Source organism: Zingiber officinale, chromosome 10A, assembly GCF_018446385.1.
Source record: "Zingiber officinale cultivar Zhangliang chromosome 10A, Zo_v1.1, whole genome shotgun sequence".
Taxonomy (NCBI): domain Eukaryota; kingdom Viridiplantae; phylum Streptophyta; class Magnoliopsida; order Zingiberales; family Zingiberaceae; genus Zingiber; species Zingiber officinale.
In genome coordinates this window covers 86001393-86026238 of record NC_056004.1, presented here as the reverse complement: position 1 = coordinate 86026238, position 24846 = coordinate 86001393, and the positions used below count along the sequence as shown (strand labels likewise).

The 24846-nt window shown below is 36.4% G+C and overlaps 1 non-coding gene across 1 annotated transcript; it reads left to right on the top strand.

The window, feature by feature from the left end:
• The first annotated feature begins 17755 nt into the window (after positions 1–17755).
• On the top strand, positions 17756–17911 carry LOC122028304. The gene has a single exon (XR_006124710.1). It is a non-coding gene; the product is annotated as a 5.8S ribosomal RNA (ribosomal RNA).
• Positions 17912–24846: the final 6935 nt, after the last annotated feature.

Genomic DNA, 24846 nt, shown 5'->3' with positions numbered 1-24846 from the left:
CTTATATAATTTACTCACATAAGTTTAATTAATTTACACAATAATATCGGCTTAACTCACCCAACCAGCTCAACTGGGGCTGATGAGCTTACTCAAATTGTTTAGCTGTCTGAATCCATCACTTAGCTTATCTAAACCTCCCAATTTGTCCTTGCCTCCTAAACTATCACGATCGCTAATCCACTTGAGCTATTCCACTCATTTAAATAAGCTAAGTTGTATAAACTATGAAGGTCATCTCATTATCTGAATTATCCAAACTATTTAACCTATCTATTTTATTTGTAGGATTGAGCAATTAGTTTAAAATCAAATTGATTTGAACAAAATTGAATAAATAAAAAATATAAACTAATTAAACTGATCGAAGTTCTCAACAAAAATTTAATTTATAAAATATCGATTAATTTGATTTTTGATATAATTAGTCAAAATTTTCAACAATGAACTTTTCCAATTGTATTACCTGACACAACTGTAGCACGTTTGACCCACATCAATCAATGTTGCGAGACAGTATCACAACTTTCATACTTACCCACATTGATTGTGGTCTCCCATGGCGTGAGAACAAGAGGATGAGAGGATGAGGGACGAGGGACGAGGGACTCGGGAGGATTGAGCAAACACTGGTTGTTGACTCCTGTGGCATGAGGATGAGAGGACGAGGGACTCAGAATGATTGGTCAAGAGTAGTGAGAGCGACGACAAGAGGGGAGGGCTAAGGATCGAGTAGGGTGGATCGATGGAGACGAGTAGATGAGAAGAGGACAAGCAATGTGTGTGACTCAAATTAGGGACTTAGGATTTCTCAATTTAAGAATTTAAGGTTTTTTTATCTAACGGAATTACGTGTTTTAAAATCAAAATCAAATTGAATTATCCGAAATAATTGATATTTTCTTTAAAAAAAATTAAAATAACCTAATAAAACTTTTAAATTTGATCAGTTAATTCGTTTTAACGGAACTTTTGCTCACCCCTACTTTTTTATATATTTTGATTTACCTAGATCTCTTTAGATGACCTGTTGGTAGAAAATGGTTGAATGCTAAGGGTGTGAATATCATAGGTATTTACAAATGTGATTTCTATTACTCAAACAAATTAGCACAACTCAAATGAGATACACATCCAAACAAACTTATCTATTTGTAACACGTGACATTTATGTGGTTTATCAATCCCTTCGACTCATACTTTACAAGTTATAATCCATCAGTGGATCACTTTTGAAAAACAACTATCTTTCTCTTTCTCAATTAACTACTAGAGGCGAAGAAGTTTATTTTTAGATATATGATTACAAGGAGAATAAAAAGCTTAAACACAAGGAAGAAGGCTTCTAATAGAGTTTAATCAACTCTATTTCACCAAGCCTTGAAACCTCCAAGCCTCCATTGAACTTCTCTTTTATATTCTTGAAATCCTCTTATTCTAATATGATCCATTGTCAATCACTTGACTAGTTTGAGTCTATTAGTCAATTGATGTATAATTACCATTAAATATTTTATTAGTGTAATTGACCCCTAGTTAAGGTTGACCAAGCTCTAGTTGACTCTAGTTAGGGTTTCAATATGTGATTAATATGTTAGTTGGTTAAGACGTTGAGTAAGTCAAAATTGACTAGATACTTGACAATCGATCAATATGCTAATTGGTTGAGGAAGAGTCAAATAGTTCAAGGTTAACCGGATATTTGATTATGAAAAAGTCCAAGTGAGTCATGATTGACTAGACACTTGACGGTCGAAAGTCCAACAGGAGTTGGCATGAGGCGTGAAATCCCAGCATATCAAGATTGACAGAATGCTAGGCAATGAGGAAGTCTCGACATGTAAAGGTTGACCAGATGTTAGATACCAAGAAAGTCCTAATAAATTAAGGTTGATTGGATGATAAACAATGATGAAGTCCCGACAAGTCAAGGATTGATCGGATGTTGAGCAAAGGAAGTTTCAGTAGGTTGAGGTTAACTGAATACTAAGAAAATATGAGAATTCAACTTGGTAAAGTTGAATAGGAGTATTAGTCGATTAATAGAGTGTATCGATTAACCAATGAACTCTAAACCCTGAAATTGACATTTTAAGATGTTTTTAAGGTTTGCTACAATAACTAGGATTTCTACTACAGTAACTAGGATTGCTATAGTGTTATGTTTATTATAAACCCTAAGACCTAAAAATTAAAAATTGTTATAATAATTAGGGTCTGCTATAGTAACTTAGGAGTTTGCTACAATAGCCATATTTAGGGTTGCTTCTACAATATTTTCTATAGTATCAATTGATTGGTGAGTTCCAACAATCAATTGGTGGCACTGTAGCAATGAACAGAATGCTTCTGAATTGATTGGCTGGTTCAACTAGAGGCAAGCAATCTATTGGTCAATCTTGGAATGTAAAAAAGAGTCATTCTATAAATTTAAACATTAGATTCAATTGTAATCTATTAGTGAAGTCTAACAATTAATTACTAGGTGAAAATTAGCTCAAATAATAGCCTTATAAAGAGGATTTCTAGGATGTTTCTTGGTGTCAATTTTTGGAGATTTTGAGGTGAAGTGTTGGTACATTTCTATATCAATAAGAGATATTTCCAAGCAATAAGAAGTCATCCAAAGAAAGTTCCTCATTATAAAATTTTGATTTCATTGGCATTTGTATTCATTTTCTTATTGTGTTCTTGTAAGAACATGTTGTAAGGGGTTTCTCTGCTTATGGATGGTATCTAAAGAGAAGAATTTCATAATGGAGAGATATCACTAGTAGTAGGCCTTGGATCAATCGCCTAAGAGATAAATAAATCCTAGAGTTGTGCATGTGATGTTAGTATTCATTCAAGTTTTTACCGCCATTCAAATGACGAGCACGAGATCAAGATACGAAACAATCAGAGCTATTCACCTCCATCTTGCTAGCACAAATTCTAACAATTGGTATCAAAATAAGGTTGTTCTTCATTGGATTAACCTCTGTCAGAGCACAAAGTTAGAGGAAGAAGAAGAAGCTAAAATTGTGAGCCCTCCAATATCAACAAGTTAAAAGATTAACCATCGAAGGATCTCAACTTCACAATGGAACCTCGAAATTGATTTTGATATAACATCTAAGTACCTCCACCATTCAAATTGGGAGGATTCGAGCATTGAAAGGTAAGGATGGAATGCTTTTCATGATGGACATAAAGCAATAGTTTGTCCTAATGGAAGGTTTTGGAGCTCCTAAAGATACAAAGGGAAAACTTCTTCGGAGGAGAAAATGGACAAAAGAGCAAATATGAAAATCTGAGATAAATGACAATGTAATCAAAATTTTCATTAATTTGATTCTTGATGGAATTTTGTTTATAATAGGTATATATCAAGATGCCAAGAATCTATAGAGTAAGCTCAAACTTCATGAAAGTTCATCCTTTACACAAGATGATCATGAGTCCAAGGAGGAAAATTCATTAACTCAAGAACTTGAGGATTCAAAAGTTGAGAGGTATTTAACATCTGAGGATAAAATTGAAGATGCATCCACTTCAAGAAATGAGGGGGAGAGGTCATTGACACAGAAATGAGAGGAACTCTCAACTTCTGAAAGAGATAAGGAAGAAGATTGTGCCACCTCCACAAGTCAAGAGAGCCCAAATTATCAAGGTATATTAAGTTCAATTATCAAAAATGAAAATCACATAATATACTTTGGATATAGGAAGAATAGACACGATAAGAGCAAGTGTCCATAATTCATGAAAAAGAATGCTCAAATGGTACCTAAGACAAAGGAGAAGCTAAAGGAAGTTGAACCTTTGATGTGAAAAGGCAATGAGCATATTGTGTGCTTCACATACAACCAAAGAGGATATTTCCAGAATCAATGTTCAAGGGAGAGGTATCAAAACAAGGTTAAAGGAGGAAGTTCAGCACTAGGGGGAGCTCTTAAGATAAAGTCTAAGGTATTATTTCATAATGCAATTGCCTTATATTATGATAAGCATGTTAGAAATAGATTTTATCATCTTGGTGCTAATTATCATGAAAATAGAAATTTACATGAACATAATGAAAATTTTAAGGTGTTTAATGGTAGACCTATTCAATCTAAGCATATGAGCAATCTAGGAAAGAACCCTAAAAAAAAGTAGGCATATGCCTAGAAAGAAATATGATCAAGACATTCATGAAAAGTTAATGATTAATGGTTTAGAAATGGAAAGTCAAGTTTTGAGGTCAAAACTTAATAAGTTAGAAAATACCCTTAGAAAAATAACAAATGAAGTTAAAGGGTTCAAGAAAAAAAATCTAGACTTAGATAGGCATGAACCATCTAAGGGCAAGAAAGGTTTGGCATGCAAACCTAAGTCCACGAAAAGAATCCCTAGCGTTGATCTTGAGGAGACAATAGTGACTAAGGCTTTTAAGAATCCTAGAAAAGTCATTAGAAAAGTATTTAGGAAAGTTATACCTAGTGAATACTTAATACACCCAAGGAACTCCAAAAGGTATTGAGTTCCTAATAGTATTATCTCTTCATATTAAATATGTATAAAGTGTGTCAACCCAAATTGAAAAGGGTAATTAACTTAACCATAGTAAAATTGATATTTTAGGGTATTTTTAAGGTATTGTGATATTTTGAAAATGAGAATTCCAATCTTATCTTGGAAGATTTCTACAGTGTTACAATCAAAATTAAGTTTTTAAGTTAGATCAAATTGGCAAAATAGGATAGAATTCAAAAGTGTGTCAAATTTGGGATTTTTGGCACATTTGAGAGAGATAGTCCAAATGTATGTCAAATCATGTATTTGACATAGTGTTTAGTTGATAACACTTATATGAAAAATCTAGATATTTTCTTTTGTGTCCTAATCATCATGTTTTGTATGTTATATCACATGTCATTATATCATATCATACATTTATCTTGTTATGATAATATGAATTGATATTGTCATGTCATGTCATATCATATATACATTATTTAAGTTATGATAGATTTTTTTTGAAGTTATACATTTGATGTATGTCATACTCATTTATACGTATTATATCAAACATTTATAATAAGGACAAATATGGCATAAGTTGACATCCTAGGTAGGATAGTTAAATTTTAAAATGTCTAGATAGAGATATATGATCTCTTAGTTTAAGGAAATATATTTTGCATCTCATAAAGACCATAGGATGACTTGTGTGTATATTAAGATAAATTAGATATAAGTGAGATGTTAGGGTGATGAACTAAGTTCAAGATGCAATTTAATGTATCAAAATGAGTTTTAGTTTCATCAAATCTAAGTGGATTTTACATGATCAATCATGGGGAAAAATAATGTGCAAGTCATGTGCATTTAGCCCATAGATCATAGTTAGAAATTGACTTTAAAAACTATTTTAAAATTAATTTAAGAAACTTTGGTGAAGTCTATTTATTAATAAGAATTACCATTGACTAGGTTAATATAAAGTTAGAGTGGAATATTAAAGTTTTAATGATTTTGAACTTTGTGTCATTCTTTGAAATAAGATATATTTTTATAGAAAACTATTTTTCTCGGATAGTATTTGACATAAATAATGTCTATATAAAATTTCATATGTTTTCAAAAAATTATGGAATTACTTATGTATTTCTGAAATTTAACCTAAAGATTAAAATTTTAGATTTTCAGCCCACCAATCGATTGGTAGCTATAATTTTTGCTAAAATAGGTTATTTAAATTATTTAAGTTCACTCTTAGGTAACTTAACTATCCCTAAACTTCTATTATGCTTGGATAAGCATTGAAAAGTTATTTTCTTCATAAAAATGATAAAGAGATGGTTAAAGGAGAAGATTGAGAATTTGAGAAGAAGGTTTAGATTCAAGATTGAATTTTTAACCTCAAAATTTAAATTTTTAAAAATTCCTAAAAGTTTAGGAACTCCAAATCATATTAGTACAATAATTAAAGTTGGAGCATGCTTTGAGGGGGGTCCTTCTTAAAGACATGATTTTGATATGAAAGAGAGAAAATTTAATAATTTGAGGATGAGTGAATGAATGAAGGATTTTATATTCAAGATTGAGCATTAAATACAATGGAAGGTAAAGAACCTCCATTGTGATATTGAAAACTTAGGAATGAGAGATGATAATAGATTTTCGGAAGATATTTATGATATGTGTCACAGGAGGAGAATGGAGGATTTAAGTTAGGAAACTTTCATTCATGTTTTGGCATGAGAAGTAGGATGTCGGGATAATGATTTAACCTAACTTAAATATTTTGTTAAACATCAAAGATGGGGATATTATTGGTGCAATCTCCCCTTGGTAGAGGTTGACAAAACTTGAGTTAAGGTTTTGATGTTTGATCAATATGTTAGTTGGTTGAGACATCAAGTAGGTTAAGGTTAATGAGATACTTAATAGTCGATCAATATGTTAGTTGGTTAAGAAAGAGTTAAGTAGGTCAAGGTTGTCTGGATACTTGATAGTGAAAAAGTCCAAGTGGGTCATAGTTGACTAAACACTTGGTGGTCGGAAGTCCAACAAGGAGTTGACATGAGGTGTCAAGTCCCGACAAGTCAAGGTTGACTAGATGCTAGGTAATGAGGAAATCTCGACAGGTCAAAATTAATTGAATGCTAGGAAAATAAGAAAGTCTCGGTAGGTCAAGGTTGACTAAATGTTACGTAACAATGGAGTCCTGATAGGTCAAGAATTAACCAGATGCTGAGCAAAATAAGTCATAGTAGATTAAGGTCAACTGGATACCAGGTAAGATAAGAATTCAACTTGGTAAAGTTGAAATAGGTATTAGTCAATTGATAAAGCTTATCGATCGACCGATGGACACTAAATTCTAAAATTGAGGATCTGAGGTGTTTTTAGGATTTACTATAGTAACTAGGATTGCTATAGTATCATGGTTTATTGTAAACCCTAAAATAAAAAAAATACAACAATTAGGGTTTGCTATAATAACTTTGGGATTTTCTACAGTAGTCGGGTTTAGGTTTTTGCTACAGTACCAACCAATTGGTGAGTTCCAACAATCGATTAGTGTCATTGTAGCAGTGAACATATGCTTCTGAATCGATTGATCAGTTCAAATGGAAGCAAGCAATTTATTAGTGAGTCTCACCAATCGACTGGTAAGGAAAAAAGAGTCGTTCTATAGGTTTAACTAGTCAGATTCAATTTGGCAACCAATTAGAGAAATCTAGCAATAGATTGCTTGGTAAAAATTAGCTCGAACAGCAGTCTTATAAAGAAGATTTTAAGGAGATTTCTCGGTGTTGATTCTTGGAGATTCTGAGGTAAAGTGTTAGTATATTTCAGAATCAACAAGAGACATTTCTAAGTAGCAAGAAAGCATCCAAAGTAAGTTCCTCATTGTAAATTCAATTTTATTTCATTTGAATTTGTATTCATTTTCTTATTATGTTCTTGTAAGAAAATATTGTAAGAGGATCCTGTAGGATCGGAAAGAATGCTAGAGGGGGGGGGGGGGGATGAATAGCGATCGTCAAAAAATTTGAATTAAAACGGAGTTACACAGTGGAAAGCGGAAGAAACAAACAATGGTAACACAAGTTGATTTTACTTGGTTCGGAGCCTTCGACGACTTTTACTCCAAGGCTCGCACTCGTCGAGTGCTTTCATTGGGAAATTTACTAATAGTTTGCAAAATGTGTTACAAGTACAGGAACAAAAAAAACAAGGTTACCGACAATAAGGAAAATATGAAAATCTGAGTCGCCAGTTGTCGGAGGAGCTTCACAGTGTTGCAGGAGCTTTTTCGGAGCACCAAGTAAGAAGGAAACTTATCACAATTGTTGTTCTGAAGCTCCGGGTCGAAGTCCTTTAAATATGTCCATTCCGGGTGCCTGGAACCCCTCCGAGCACCTGGACCACGTGGCACAACCAATCGACGCGCTCTACGTTAGCTTGTAGATGATTTTTTGGGTCTGGGCACCTGGACCGAGTCCGGGCCCCCGGACCGCCTGGGCGCCTGCAACCCTGTCTGGGCAAGCCTGGTCCAGGCTCCAGGACTCCTTTCGAGCGCTCGAACCTCTTTTCTTCAGCCACTCCTCTACAAGAAAAGGTTAGTGCAGGCAATTAAAACATATATTTTACCCTACAAAATAGAGTTAGCACGACATAATAAAATATGAGTATTAATTCGATCCTATCTTCTTGAGACCAGGACCTAGTCAAGATCTTAACTTAAGTTTCTCAAATGGACATAAGTTGGATCGACACCTACAGTTCCCTCAATGGAGAACGCACCCTCACTAGATCTCTCCTCCATTTGCTTACCTTTACTTACCACTTGCAATCACTTGACTTACCTCTGACCCACCAGGTCTTCCCGCCAGTTGTCAGGTCCGCAGACCCAGCTGGACTTTGGCTAGTTGTCAGGTCCTGTAGACCTAACCGAACTTCCCGTCAGATATGAGGTCCTACGGACCTATCTGGACTCTGCACCAACTATTAGGTCCCGCGGACCTAGCTGGTTTTCAGCCTAGTATAAGGTCCTTCAAACTAATCAACTCCTACACCCTTGGTAGAAGGATTAGACAACAAAACACTCTAACTTAAACCCTTTGTCATTCATCAAAACATGAGTCAGATTATTAGTGTAAATTGCACCAACAGATCCTCTGCCTCCGGAAGGTATTCGAAAAGGAAAAATTTATAGTGAAGAGAGATCACTAAGAGTAGGCTTTGGATTGGTCACCTAAGAGGTGGATATCAAGTAAATCATAGAATTACACATGTAGCATTGATATTGATTCAAGTTTCGATTGCTCATTCAAACGATTAGCACAAGATCAAGACTAGAAGTGATCAGAGCTATTCACCTCTCTAACTCACATGGATCCTAACATATTTTACCATTGTGCCACAACCTTATCCATCAATAATTTTTTTTCTACTTTCTATTTATTAGCAATAGTTGATTGATTCCTAACATTGTCAACTAATCTATCATTAGTTGATTGTCTAGTCGATTGTTCTCTTAAATAAAATATTATATTTGTTGGTTCCACAACCTAATTAAATTGTCTAGTTGACTAAATGATTAGTTAGCCAGATTCAATACAATCAATTAGACCAAACTAACCACAAACCCCAAATGGTATTTAAAGTTTGCAAGTGATTAATTTTCTACATCAGTCAACTCATGCACTAGTTGGTTGGATTTTTTACTACAATCATCTTAATTAATGATTGAGTCCACCTGAGTCGAGTTCTACCCTCGCCCCATGCATAAAAGTAACTCAACTCTCACAACCCACCATCGAATACTAACATTGTAGCATGGCTTCACCTTGCAACAATCACCCTTTAGGTTTCTCAGTACCTCAAATGCACATGAGCCCTATACTTCTTCACATGTCATCCTTCACATCTTCACTTATATAATATGTCTCTACTGGTTTTCATCCTCAGAGTCTTAGTGCTCCTTATCCTGCATTCCCTTGAATTCTCCATGTCATCATTCTCTTATATATCTCTATGAATCTCAAGCCATTGAGTTGTCCACTTGGCCACTCTAAAATTATCACTCAAGAATTGTCTCATGTGTGCTCTTATAAGTTTCTGCACATTAAAACACACATATTAAATCATAAAACAAAGTATAATGTAAATACTTTGTTTAAATATTAAAATCTAAGATCATCATAAACCATTTGATGCATGATCGCACTAATAAGCCCGACTCACCTAGACCATTTGACTCAATCAACATGATCTACCCAACTGAACTTATTGACTAACTAACCTAGTTAGTCTAATTAGAGAAATCAAATGTAATGTAGAAAGTATAGAGTAGATGAGACAGAGTCATTATTTATATAAAATAAGGAATATTCATTCCTTATAAATTTGGAATAATTATTTAATAGGAGTAAGTATTTTATGGTCATTTTGCTACCAAAAGTAGGAATAGTTGTTTCATGGAAATTCTTAAGGGATAGGACCGTTATTCCTATGAATCAAATGTCGGCAAGCTCTCAAGTGGTAGGATTTAACTATATTGTTTTGCTATGTTTGACAAAAGATTTAATTTAGCTCTTGTGCTTCTAATTGATGCATTAAATTTGTAGGGACTTAGCATAGTGTACAGGAAACTTATGGAGCTTGTTGAATCAACAAGGTGGAGTTGGTTTTTGCTCAATGGTTCAGAGGTCTAGTATGAAATGAACTCGGAGGCAAGAAGAATAGATGACATAGAGTAAGCTTGAGGATCTTGGCGTATCCAATGAATTCGAGGCTAGGGAAGGTGAACTCGATGAGTAACATCAAAGAATTGTAAGTTTAATGGCCTAGAGTTTTAGTATGAGGTGCACTTAATGTAAAATACGATAATAAATATTGATTAAATAATAAGGTTAAATAGAGGAATAGCCTTAACGGAATTTTTTGAAATTTTTAAAAATTTTCTAAGAATTTTTCGGAGGTCGTATAGTGTAGGTTACAGGGATAAATATCGGGTCACGGGAAAGCCTATTTAGGTTATCCCATTGAATGAGGAAAAGTTTTATTTTTCTTTTCCTTTTTCTTTTCTTTTTCTTCTCCCATCGTCGAACCCGTGCCCAACACCTCTTCGTTCTCCCGATCTCCTCTTCTTCCCCTCCTCTTCCTCTTCGTGGCCGAAACCGATCGCCTTCCTTGCCTCTGCCGAATCCTCTCCACCTTCTTCCGATCCCTTTCCTCTACCCAATCTCCTCCTCCCTGAGCTCGCGACACCGCCGATCCTTTCCCCCTTTCTTCATGCCGCCGTGCCCTAGTTTTCCTCACGCCGATGCCCTCTCCGCCGAACGCCGAAGGCCACATCAGATGCCCTAGGTGCCGCCCTCTTCCTCTGCATCTTGCCGCCGCTGCACGGAACAGCGCCGACCGCCTCCATGCCGTGCCCTAGTTCCCGACGCTGATTTCTTCTTCTCAGCCGAGGTTGTGTCGTTGCTGTCCACTTCGGACACACCCACCCGACACCGTCGGCAGCCGCTCTCTTTCCCTTTACCCTAGCGTCGACAGCCGACCTCACCTGTGCCCTAGATCTATCTTCCGTCGCTGCTGTGAGGCCTGCGCCGACCATCACCAGAGCGACTGAGTCTTCCATTCTCTCCACCCGACACACTCCGATCTGTCCACTCCCTTCACTAGATTTGAAGCGCAGCCACCAAGTTTTTCTCCGCCCATAGGAGGTTACGATCTAATCTAAAGAACTAGAATCTTGTTGAATTTTGTCCAGCAAGTATTGATTTGTGGTATTTGGTATAAAGGCCGAAGCTGCACCTAACTTCACTTCGGTTGTAACCTCCAGCAGCACCTTCTTCGAGTTAGCAAGGGTGTCTCTTATTTAGGGTAAGTCGTTAGCATAAAGGTTATAGATTAAAGGTTAGAGTTTAAATTCTCAGAAGTATATATATATATATTTTGATTTCGACTTGTAGGTAAGTGGCTTCATCTAATTTTTGGTCACACTAACCTCAAGTCAACAGTGGAGAATCTATAATTTGGGTGAGTTTTTAGATTAAGGTAAATACATTGATGTTAGTATGAAAAGGTTTACATGGTTAGATGTTATTCATATTGTTCATTAGGTTTAATCCGAATGATGGAATAATTAGGGTTAAGGAAACTAACCCTAGTTGACCGTTGAGTTATAGTTAATTTAGGTTAAAATGTTTAGATCTAATCTAAGTTCAGGTTAGATCTGATTTATGATGTTAACAAGAGGGATTAACTAAAATTATATGTTTGATATTACAGGACTTTGATTCGAGACAACATCTCAACATGGGATCTATTTCAGATACGATCTTCTATTTTTGAGGCGGGTGCCTTAACTTATTTCTTTTTATATGTCATGTTGATATGCATAGTAGGTTATAGCCTTTAGTAATAATTATGTTATCATTGCTTTGGTATGCCACTACATGATACCTGTTGCATGCTTTCATCTGTTCTGCATTTATGATTTATTATTGCCATGATTATTTATGCTCATAGAGGTAGTGACATACCATGCCTTGTGATACACCGGACTAGACATTTACCTTATCTGACCCGTGTACCTAGATCTGTTTATTTGATCCATTTATTTTTGGTACATGTTTTATGAAGGTACATATGGTCAGGATTTGCATGCTTAGTGTCATGCACCATCTTGCATGATTGCATGTTGTGCGATTGGTAGCCCCATTATTGTTGAGCTCATCGTCAGTTACATGTATCTACACACAACCACTCATGGGTTAGTGGTATATCAGGCAGGGCGTGTGGCAGTTTGCTCTGTCAGTGCTTCATTGGCCCACTCATGGGTAGCATGATGCAGCGTGGTAGCACGTCAGGGATCCCTCCTCTGGACTGGCTCAGGGAGATGAGAGCATTGAGCTCCCCCACTTATGATTTGGGATAGGAGGATAGGTGTACTCCGACAGCATCCTGTCCACTTGGTCACTCATCAGGAGCAGTGACGGCAGAGTGCACAGTTGTCATAGCCCTACCCACTCGGTCTCACCATCATGTGTTAGATGGCAGACTGGCGTCAGGGGTGACCATGTCATTTGCATCATATGCATGATTGCATTTATTGCTAGTGGTTGCTGTACTTTATTGCTGTATATTGAATGGATGCATATGGTTGACATGCATACAGGGACATGTTATTTTTGGTCTGATGACCTATCTTGTTAGGAGGTCCTGGTGAGTAGAACTTCTCCCTTTACTTCCAGTCTTGCATTGTTCATTATTTCAGGAGTCTGTACACATATTTATTACTATTAGTTATTACTTGTTATACATGTCAACTTGGTATCCGCTGAGGATTTGACTCACCCCATTGATATTACCATTTCAGGTTGATGCTGTCAGGAGGTTCCAGTCACTAGTCCCCACTTCGCGTCGCATTGATTTTCTACTCTTTAGTCTTTTGGTTCCTTGTTACATTTCATATATATGTGTGTGATTTGTATGTTTATACTCGAGGAGTTTTATCGAGTTTTTGGTCTACTACACTTCTTTTTCCGCTGTGTTGGTTTCTCTGTCATGGTTTTAAGATTTCTGTCATTATAGTGGAGTAGGTGGTTTTCAAATATAAACTGCGTGGTTGTGTCAGCTAGAGGCTGAAATATATATAAACTGCGTGGTTGTTTAGTTATGTTTAGTGTTATTGTTCTGACTGTGTTGGCCGAGGTATATGTGACCCTGAGGGCTTTGTAGAATAATTTCATATTGTCACCCGTACAGGGGAAATGCTGCTAAAATTTCTTCTGACAGGGACTACCTAGGGCGTGACACTTAAACTATGAAAAGGATCGGATGACTTGGAACAAGCTTAGGGATCTTGGTGCATCCAATAGATTGGAGGCCTTGTGTACTCTAAGATGGCTCGGAACTAGGTGTGTTTGGGCATGTGGAGATTTAGAAGGAGGGTCAGGTGAATAACTTCATTCACTTCTTTGATGATGATTTGTAATGAAAATTCAAAACAAAGAATCTTCACAATGCTAACGCTTGTATTTTCCTTGGTATCTACTTCCTTCAAGTAAAAAATCCAAAGGTTCACTCCTCACTTACAATTATACTATGAAAATCTCCTTTCTAGAAACAGAGAAGTCTCTTACAAGTTCGAGCACGAAAATACAACAAGACATACAATAAAAAACATAAATAGGATTGCAAATAAAATTAAAAATAACTTTACAACAATGAGCCTTACTTTATTTACTCTTTTCCTATTTTCGTTAGCCTCTTGATGTTTGAAAAGTACAATGACACTTATCGTCGAAACATCAAGAACCAACAGTGAAAACCCTAGACAAACTCTTCTTTATATGGACATTGTTCAAACTATTTTTTTTTGCCTCCTATCGATTAGACTTGCCTCTAATCTATTATCATGTCAACTCAACCATTCAAAACTTACAGAACAACTTATTTTTTAGGTAATCGATTGATAAGCCATACCAATGGATTAGGAAGCCTCTAATTGATTGTCTAATCAATTCCAAGATTTTTTTTGTACCATCGCAAAAGGCTCTCAATCGATTACCATAATCAATTGGTTTAGCCTTAATCGATTGCCCAATTGATTCTAACACCTACTATGTTGTTACAAGAAAGCTCCCAATCAATTATCCTAATTGATTAGGTCATGTTGAATCGATTAACCTAATCAATTCAACACTTTCTGTGCTTCACATAAAAGCCTTCCAATCAATTAGATAATCAACCTAATCGATTGTAACATGTTTAAATTGATTATGAAATTAGCCTAATCGATTAGCTTTGGTCTAAGCGATTGAGCTAATCAATTGCCCAACCATAAAGTCTGAACTTGAGTTTAGGGTTCCTTTGCCTAACCCTAAAGTTATCCATGACTCGTTGAGACTTTTCATTACCTAGCATCCGATCAACCTTGACCTACCAGGGCCTCTTTACCAAATGTCTGGTTAATGTTTGACCCACTTGGACATTTTATCTCGTGCCAAGTGTCTAGTCCTCCATAACCCACTTGGACTTACCAACTCTTGTCAAATGTTCGGTCCTCCGTGATCCACTTGGACTTTTCCCTTGCCAACTTCTAGTTAGTGTAACACCCCACCCTCCTCACTACTGGTCTGTGAGGGCGGAGCGCTACTGGACTACTAACTTTACTTAACTATCCTTGTTCACATGTTGATAGTAATTCCTAAAACTCTCGGAGAACTCAAAACATACAATTAACTAGCAGGGGAAGACTAAATGACTCATCTAATATATTCTTAATAAATGACAATCTTAATAAATTCTTATGCTAGGTCCCAAGGCTTCTATAGTCCAGGCATCACACATTCATCCGCACCTCCTTGTCGTCTTCCTTTGCTATAACTTTTCCTTTCCTTTATCTGCAGTAAGAGGAAATGTAACTAAAAGAAAAATGCTTAGTAAGCGCTATCTAACTCACAAAAACTCGATATGCATGTACATATATCTATAACATGAACTAACTGAATGCTTACTGAAGACTACTCATGTTCATCCAATAGTAAAGGAATCAAACAGGCTGAAATGCTAAACATGTAAAGCTACTCATGCTCTTCTAATAGCAAAGAACAGTAAGCTAATCTAAATAACATGCTAGCATAAAAGAAAACTAAACTTGTTGATTTAAAACAAAATGAAACTTATTTCATTTGTTCAAACTTATTCTTTTATTCCACTTGTTTAAAACTTATACTTTAATACTTTTATACTTATGTGAAACTTATTTTACTCGTTCAAAAGTTTATACTTATAATACTTCAAAATAATAATCAACTTTTTTCTTGGGTCCGACAACTGTACTTGCTATGCACGCATCCCTAACTAGACCCGAGATAGCTGGTCCCGAATCTAGTAGGGTTTACTAGGTTATCTAAACCTAGGGACGATTATGGGAGCCCAACCCAAGGACAACTGAGAGTCCAGCATAGTGCCACTGATAAAAGTAAAATATTGATTTATAAGCTGATTTATCTTAATTACTTCTTCTTTAAATGCCTTGGCATTTTAACGAGCACCTTGTGTGTCAAAATCCCTAAAGTCTTGACTTTGGGATCTACTTAAGGCCTTGACCTTTTTCTTTATTTTCTTTATCTTTCTTATACTTGTTAATACCTCTAATAAAAGAATGCTTCTTTAAAAACTGAAATGTTTAAACAAATTCTAACTTTAAAATGCATAAACAAAAATCTGCATACTATGCTAATCAAAATTCTGCATACTATACTAATCAAGATTCTGCATTCTATGCTACACTATTTCTGCATACTATGCAAACATAAATTCTGCACTATAATACTTAACCAAACTGCACTATAATATTTTTCTTTAAAAACTGCACTATAAGTTCCACCAAAAAATCTGCACTACAAGTTCCACAAAAAATCTGCACTATAAACTTTAAAGAAATCTGCACCATAAGCTCTTAAGAAATCTGCACTACAAGCTCTAAAGAAATCTGCTCTAAAGAAATTTGCATTTTAAGCTCTAAGAAATCTGCACTACAAGCTTAATTAAAATCTGCACTATAAGTTTACATAAAAATCTGCACTATAAGCTTAATTAAAATATGCACTATAGGCTTAATTAAAATCTGCACTATAAGCTTAAATAAAAATCTGCACTATAAGCTTAATTAAAAATCTGCACTATAAGCTTAATTAAAATCTGCACTATAGGCTTAATTAAAATCTGCACTATAAGCTTAATTAAAATCTGCACTATAAACTTAATTAAAATCTGCACTATAGGCTTAAAAATCTGCACTATAAGCGCTTCTCATGCTTCGAATTCAAGAAGAACAAAGGTCCGAAACTACTCCTACTGCAGGTGAGAAGCACTTACCTTGCTTCTTGGACTCACAACCGAATAAGAAGGGCTTCTAGGACCTTGGCCGGCCGCCGGAGATGATGCCCTAACTCCCTTTTGTTTTCTGCTCGAGCTCCGCCGTCGCACGCAGAAGAGAAGAAGAGAATGGTTTAGGTCACGGGAATAAAACCCTCTCCTAACTTATCCCTTTTATAACCTAGTATTTCTGTTAACTCCATAAATAAAATTTTCTTTTTTTTTCTAAACAGAACCGCTGCTGGGATTCTTGGTCAGCCAAATCTTTGACCGGGTCAGAGGTCATGGGTTTGATTCCTCAGCCGAACCCTTTTTCTCCTATTTATTAATTACTGCTTAAATAAATTTCGTTCCTTCTTTTAATCAACATCGCTCTCTGGAACACTTGGTCAACTATGTTTTTGCTAAATCAGGGGTTGCGGGTTCGATTCCTCAGCCGCTCCTTTTATTCCCATTTATTTTTCGTTTCCTATTAACTATTACTAAAATAAATTTCATTACCCATTTTAATCAGTAACCTTCGCTGGTGCACTTGGTCAGCCGCGCGTTGCTTAAGGTTTGGCTCGTGGGTTCAAATATCGACTGCAACCTTTTTCTTCCTATTATTTCATGTTATCAACTTCTACTACTTAAATACATTTCATGCTTTTTTTAATCTGTAATGATTGCTTGCACACTTGGTCAACCCGACTCGCTTAAAGCTTGGTTTGGTCGGAGGTCTCGGGTTCGAATCTCGGTTTGGACATTTTTTTGTCGAAACTTCTTTCGTTTAGTAAAAATACAAAACGACCTCCAAAAATTGCATAAAAATATTCTAAAAATTTCTAAAAATCTCTAGAATATTTCTAAATATTTTTAACCACTATTAGGACTCGTAATGAGGAATTTTAGGTCGTTACAGTTAGACTTTTGATTGTCTAATCTCCAATTAGGTCTTCCACTACGTAGCCCCATTAGGACTTAAGCGCGAGTCATTAGCTCGCGTTGACTACGTCCCTACCCTTTGTACACACCGCCCGTCGCTCCTACCGATTGAATGGTCCAGTGAAGTGTTCGGATCGAGGGGACGTGGGTGGTTTGCTACTCACAACGTCTTGAGAAGTCCATTGAACCTTATCATTTAGAGGAAGGAGAAGTCGTAACAAGGTTTCCGTAGGTGAACCTGCGGAAGGATCATTGTTGAGAGAGCACATATAGAATGACGGATGGTTGCGAATGCGTGAATGTGTCCCTCTCTTCGCCCCACCCACGTCACATCGGTGGGCGATTGACCGAAGCTCAGTGCGATCGGCACTAAGGAACAATGAACTCGGAAGCGGAGGGCCCCTCGGCGTGCGCAGGGAAGCCCAATGCGTCCGAGATTCCTCGGAATCAATCAAACGACTCTCGGCAATGGATATCTCAGCTCTTGCATCGATGAAGAACGTAGTGAAATGCGATACTTGGTGTGAATTGTAGAATCTCGTGAACCATTGAGTCTTTGAACGCAAGTTGTGCCCGAGGCCTTGTGGTTGAGGGCACGCCTGCTTGGGTGTCATGGCATTGTCGCCTCTGCTCCATGCCTTGTCGGTCGGTGCCGAGTGCGGAAATTGGCCTTGTGTGCCCTCAGGCACAGTCGGCCGAAGAGCGGGTAAAAGTCGGCAGTCGCCGGGCACGACGGGTGTTGGTCGCTGTGAGCGAGAACAAAACTTCGTCCCCGTCGTTTCCGGACGAGTCCTCAAGAGACCCTGCGTGATTGCGGCACCGGGCGAAAGAAAGAAAGCGCCGTGTCCGACATCAACTTGTGGCCCCAAGTCAGGCGAGGCCGCCCGCCGAATTTAAGCATATAAATAAGCGGAGGAGGAGAAACTTACGAGGATTCCTCTAGTAACGACGAGTGAACCGGGATCATCCCAGCTTGAGAATTTGGCGGTTGAATCCGTCCGAGTTGTAGTCTGGAGAAGTGTCCTAAGCGACAAATCGGGCCCAAGGTAAAGAAAGAGATTTGTTTTTAAATAACTTATTTAACATTAAAATGCTTTCTAGAGAGACGACCACGCAACTACACGCTCAGTTAAAAGATATTCTCAATGACCTACATCTAATTGGACATAACTTGGAGAACCACTACACGATAAGGTACACATTAAATGCTTTCCCAAGAAACACCTTGTGGGCATCAATAATAGATGCATACAAGGTTTCAAGGGATCTTTCAATTCTTAAATTGGATGAATTATTTTACGAATTAGAATTGCATGAACAATCTAACTTGGGTTAAAAAGAGAAAGGTATTGCTTTGTATGTAGGATCAAGTAGAGAAACCAAGACCAGAACTAAAAAGGAATAAGAAAGTGAGTCTGACTCAGACTCAACCAATGAAGAGGAGCTGGCCAACATGGTTCGAAAGCTACTAATAAGAAAGAAGTTCAAAATGAGTACCAAGAAGACACCAATCAACCAGATGCAAAACAAATCAGAAATGATTTATTATAAATGCAACAAAAAGGGTCATTTCAAAAATAAATGCCCAAATCAGAAAGAAAAGAATCCAAAATCAACAAGAAGGAAGAAGCCCCTTAAAGTAACATGGGACGAGTCATCCTCCAAAGAGTCTGATGCGGAAGAACCAAAGCACTCGAGCCATCTTGCCTTTATGGCAAGAAATAAAGATTCCGATTTCAATTCCGAGGAAGAGTACGAGTCCGAAGCTGACATCGAGTCATAGGGAAGCCATGGATCCGCATCTATTTCCGAAGGTCCCAATATGGTAACGATTTATTCCAAGTCAAATTTAATTAAAATAGTTAAATGTTTATTTAAAAAATTGACAAAATCTGAAAAATAAAATAACTTGCTACTTAAGGAAATAGACTACCTTAAGAAGCAAGTTAACTTGAGTGACTTAACTAACCAAGTTCAATTTGGAACTTTAACTCAAGTTACAAAACTTAGGAAGAAAATTTCAACTTGAAAGGACAAGTCGAGCAATTCAAAAAAATGTTTGAACTGGGATCCAAGTGTCTAAATTTGGTGCTTGGATCGCAACAAGCCATATACAACAAATCAGGACTTGACTATAAAATAAATAAAACAAACTAACCATACCTGTCCTTAATCAGTCAAAATATTAGAAGTCAAGTCCAAGCATGGGTTCCAATAAAATGTTTAACCAAACTAATCAAACCAAACATATACTTGATTCCTAAGAGTCAAATCCATTACTTAGATAGACTATATCTAAGCTATAACTCAGGGGGAGCAAATAGAAAAATAGTGCAACCAACTTGATCAATCTACTATACATGATTAGGAGTAGGCTTAGTTTTTTACTTAGTTTAGAATGGTTAGTTAAAATGTTTTACTAAACCCTAATAACATAGCATCAAAATGGATTGGGATGATAGTATGTCAAAGAAGCTTTGTCGAAGGCATGTCTAGGCTGAATCCTGAGTATTCTACCTAGTGCACTAGACTTACTGGATATGATCGAAGCTACCCCAGTCAAACATGGGCTAGTTAGACCAAAACTTAGTATTAAATTTTTTGGGCAGGACTATTTTGGAAAGTATTCAGCAAGGGATCCACCGTTGATATACAAGAAGGTCATATGCCTCGTCATTCAACTGAAAACTTATCCTTAGAAAGCTTGCTTGATTAACCCAAAGCTAAGTTTGAATCTAACATGGGTTAAACAATCTTTTTATATAGGCTTCTCAACTGATCTAAATCGAATTAACTTTAACTTAACCTGAATTATTAAAACTTAATTAAAAATTATTTTAAAACTTAATTAAAAATTATTTTAAAAAAACTTAATTAAAATTATTTTAAAACTTAATTAAAATTATTTTTAAAAAACTCAATTAAAATTATTTTAAAACTTAATTAAAATTATTTTAAAACTTAATTAAAATTATTTTAAAAACTTAATTAAAAATTATTTTAAAACTTAATTAAAAATTTTATTTAAAAAAAAATTAATTAAAATTATTTTAAAACTTAATTAACATTATTTTAAAAACTTAATTAAAATTAGTTTAAAAACTTAATTAAAATTATTTTAAAACTTAATCAAAATTATTTTAAACAAACATAAATTAAACTTTAAACTTTAACCAAACTCAATTTAATTACTAAACCCAAGTATTAAATAAATAAGCGTAACTTTCGATAAATCTATATTCAATTTAAAATTTAATATAGGTTCGGTCGACCGAACGACCGATTCGGTCGACCGAACGACCGATTCGATCGACCGAACGACCGATTCGGTCGATCGAACAAAGCGCACATAAAATCAATTTATCGGTCGACCGAACACTTAATTCCGTCGACCAAAAACTTAAGATCGTCGCTGAAAATTGATCCTACTTTGAGTTTTTCGGTCGACCGATACCCTGTTTGGTCGACCGAAACCTTAATTTCTAACCTAATCGAAAGCTAAAAATACAATTTATCGGTCAACTGAAAATCATGTTCGATCGACCGAAAATTGACACCTCTTCTCTGATTGGTTGGAAGTATGGCGAATTTAAGGGATTGGTCGACCGATCCCCTTATCGGTCGACCGATCAGGGTTTATAAAACTTGTGCATGGGTAGAGGTTTAGTCTCATCCAATCCTCATCTTCCCTTCCTTGAAGACTATTTCGCTGGGTTTGGCCTTCCTCGAATCACGATAATGCCTCGGTAATCTCTTTTCGAATCTTCTTTCTATATTTATTTACGATTTATTCATTTTATTTATTTAATAATAGTGAAAAAAGTCATACAACTACACAACGGGAGGCTAGCTCCTTAAATCCCAGTCAAGACCCTCGATTCTCAACTGACGATCTACGTTAATCTTTCCCCAATAAAAAATTTAAAGTAATAGGAACTCATTGTCTGGACCTTCCCTTTTATCAAACCTATTATCCCGAAATCATAGACATTACTCAACACTTTCAACTGGATAACGTAGTCTTCTGTCGCCATACTTATAACCCAACTCTATGTTCTGAGTTTTATCATAATTTGTGTGAAATTGACTCCCAATATTATAAAACTAGAGTTGCTACCAGGCATATGTTATTTGATCTTGATATGTTTCTCAGATTTTTGAGAATTCGACCTTCTATTAACCGCATCTTTTTTAGTGCTTCTCTTCCCGACACTCTGCCTACACCTTTCTACCATCTCACTCTTAATCTTATATATGCTGATTTCTTTGAAGGAGCGCGCCTTAAAAAGATGTCCATTGTACCACTTAGTCCAAATGGCAATGCCCTTTATAAAATGGTTGTATCTTGCATTCATCCTTTGCCATCTAGGGATCAAGGTGTTTTGCGTTCCGTACATCTTTTTTTGATGTACTCACTAAGACACCGTCTTGACTTTGATTTAGGGTATTGGGTTTTCCGATCTATTATTTACTATTTAGGGTACAAAACCTCGAATAAAGTACACATGATCCAGTGCCATGTTCCAACTGCTTACATTACTTCTTTGGGGGTAGGAGTTCACCGCGGTGAACTAATCGAGTTGTCTAATTTTTATCTGGTTGGGATTCGTCAATTGTCTTTGGCTGGGATTAGGACTAGCGTAGAAGGACTTGTTTATAAGCGGAACCATCCACGATACGTCCCACATATAGATGAGGAAGTCATAGTCGAGGATGCCCAGATTCCATTCGAGGAACCTCTTTCGCCGATTGTTGATCCAGGATTTGCATTGACGCCTTATCTTGATAATGCTCAGAGCAGCTCTTATGCACCTCCTCCATCGTCTAGTGACTTTTTTAGTCGTCTCTGAGATGATATTTTTGGACGGTTTGACTCCTTAGAACTTAAGATGACTGATCAATACAACTCTCTCCAAGGCCAAATTGTAGATTTTTGACAAGAAATGATTGATCAAGCCTATGCTTTTGAGAGCGAGCATCGTAGGATGTTTGGTCACCTTCGTGCTACAGATGATGACGAGGACGAGTGATTTCTGAGACTAGATATCTATTTTGTTAGACTTATGACTTGTTGACATTATGTCTTTGTATTTGATGCTTGTTAGTACTCTTTTAGCTTTGTCTTCTTAATTTACATCTTAATTAAATTATGCATGTTTCATAGAATAGGTTTCTTTTTCCCTTAACACATTTTTGAAATTACTAAGTAGATTTTCAAAATTTCTCCTTTCAAAATTTTGTTTTCAATTTTTTTTTAATATAGGAGTAGTTTAGGCTTTTCCGTAGAATTACATGATCCTATAGTTTTAGCAGTCAACATCTCACAAGTACAGTAGGATTCCTTGCTTGTAAAACTTAGAATGAGTGAGATGCTTAGGACTTAGCCTAATATTTTAGATACTTATGTCAGTGCATCACTATAAATCTGGGCTTTAAACAATATATATTGATCAATTTGAGTTAACTAACTAGTAACAAACTAGTTATATCTAAACGCTCAAATTGCCCAATTTAAGTAAAAACTGTTATCTTATGGTAGTCAGTGTTGTACAAAGGTTGGACATTTTTTCATAAGAACATTTTTTAGTTTTCATACCATGCTTTGACTTTTAGGTGATATCAATTTTAGGAGGAGCTTCAAATTTATTTTTCAATTCTCAAAATTACTTATCTTTAAACCATTTTAAAAATTTCCTTTCAAAATGTTTATCTTACAAATTTTTCTTAGATTTTTTAAAATGAAATCCTTAGTACTTATTTTTCATATTTGTGTCTTTCTTAAAATTTTTCAAAATTTTGCTTTTCCTGTATGTTTCTTAGCTTTACAATTTTTTCTTAAAATTTTTACCTTTAGAATTTTTTAAAAAACTTTTCAACAATTTGTCTTAAATTTTTAAAATTTTTCTCTTCACTTTTAGAATATTCTCATCATATTTTCAAAATGTTTGTTTGTCTCCCCTAATTTTTGATGTGTGTCAAAGGGGGAGAGATAGTAAAATCAGGAGTTGTTTAACTCAAAGAGAGAGTTAAGTAAAAAGTTTACCTGAGTGTGCATGCTGTTTACTAAACTAGGAAAGTCCTAGTTGGAGGCTAGGCAAGAAAGACTTAGCAGATCATGGAACCTAGGTGAAAAGTCCAAGTGGGTTGAAAGGATTCGACCCTTGGCAGAGAAGCTCGATAGGTTTGGAGGACCGTAGATTGAGGGAAAGTCCTAGGTAGCCAATCCAAGGCTAAGCAGTAAAGTCCAAACATGTCTGGAGAACCATGTTTGGCAGGTAGGTTGAGGTAAGAAACTGGAGGAGGATAGTGAGGTCGTGTTCCTGAAAGGAACAACCTAAGGTCGCTGATCCAACTAAAGAAACCGGGAAGGTTTTCAAGTTGAGATTAAGACAATTCTACTATCTAATACTCTTCATGCATTAAATATAGTATTTCTGTGCTAACCTTTGTTTTACAGGATTATATTGTCTAACACTGTTTTGCAGATCTGGCCTGATCGATCGGTCGAACGTAGGGATCGGTCGACCAAACCAGCTTGACTCAGATATGAGGTCAGTTCAGACCAAAGTAGAGCATGCTCCGATCTAAGCTTGCTTAGTTGACCAAACCAAAGGATCAGTCGACCGAACCCTGATGACTCAACATAGATCAGATCATGCCAAAGCAAAGAAGGAAGCTAGGTTGATCTGTCGACCGAACGAGAGGATAGGTCGACCGAAAGATCATCACATTAATGGGCATTAAGTGTGAATCTTGGTGAATATGGAAGTTCTCTGTTACCGAACATAGGTAGGGGTGTCAATTCGGGTGGGTCGGGTCGGGTTGGGTCAGGTTGAGTTTTTTTTTTAACCCAACCTGATCCCGACCCGAACCCGAGTTCAACTCAAAACACCTCAACCCGAACCCGAACCCAACCAACCCGAACCCGACCCATATAACCCGAAAATCCAATTCAAAACGACTTTTTTGGACTATTTTCCCTATAATTCTTCACTTTTATCTCAATACTCCATCATTATCATACAAACATGATATTAATATACATAAAAACATCTAAATTTTTAAAATAAAATTTGATTTAACTCCAAAAAAACCCACAAAACCCTATATTTAAGTCAATCCGGGTCAACCCGAATCCGACCCGACCCAACCCGAAACTTTTTTACTCTCCAACCCTCCAACCCGAACCCGACCCGAACCCGAAAATGCCCAACCCGAACCCGATTTTTTTCGGGTCGACTCGGGTTGGGTCGTCGGGTCGGGTTCATTTTTGGCACCCCTAAACATAGGGATCGGTCGATCGAACCATTAAACATCATCAATGCTATGGATCGGATCTCAACGAAGAAGGAAGGGAGCGGGTTCAGTCGACCGAACCCGTGGATCGGTCGACCAAACGTTGGCAAATCTTATAAAAAGTGCTCGAGGTCCGAGGCTCAATAGAAGCAAGAAATCTGTTCGAAGTTCATCTCTGTGCAAGCTGCTGTTCATGCTACGACTAGTCATCTTCATAAGCAAGCTACTGCTTCAAGAAGTGCTGACCGAACT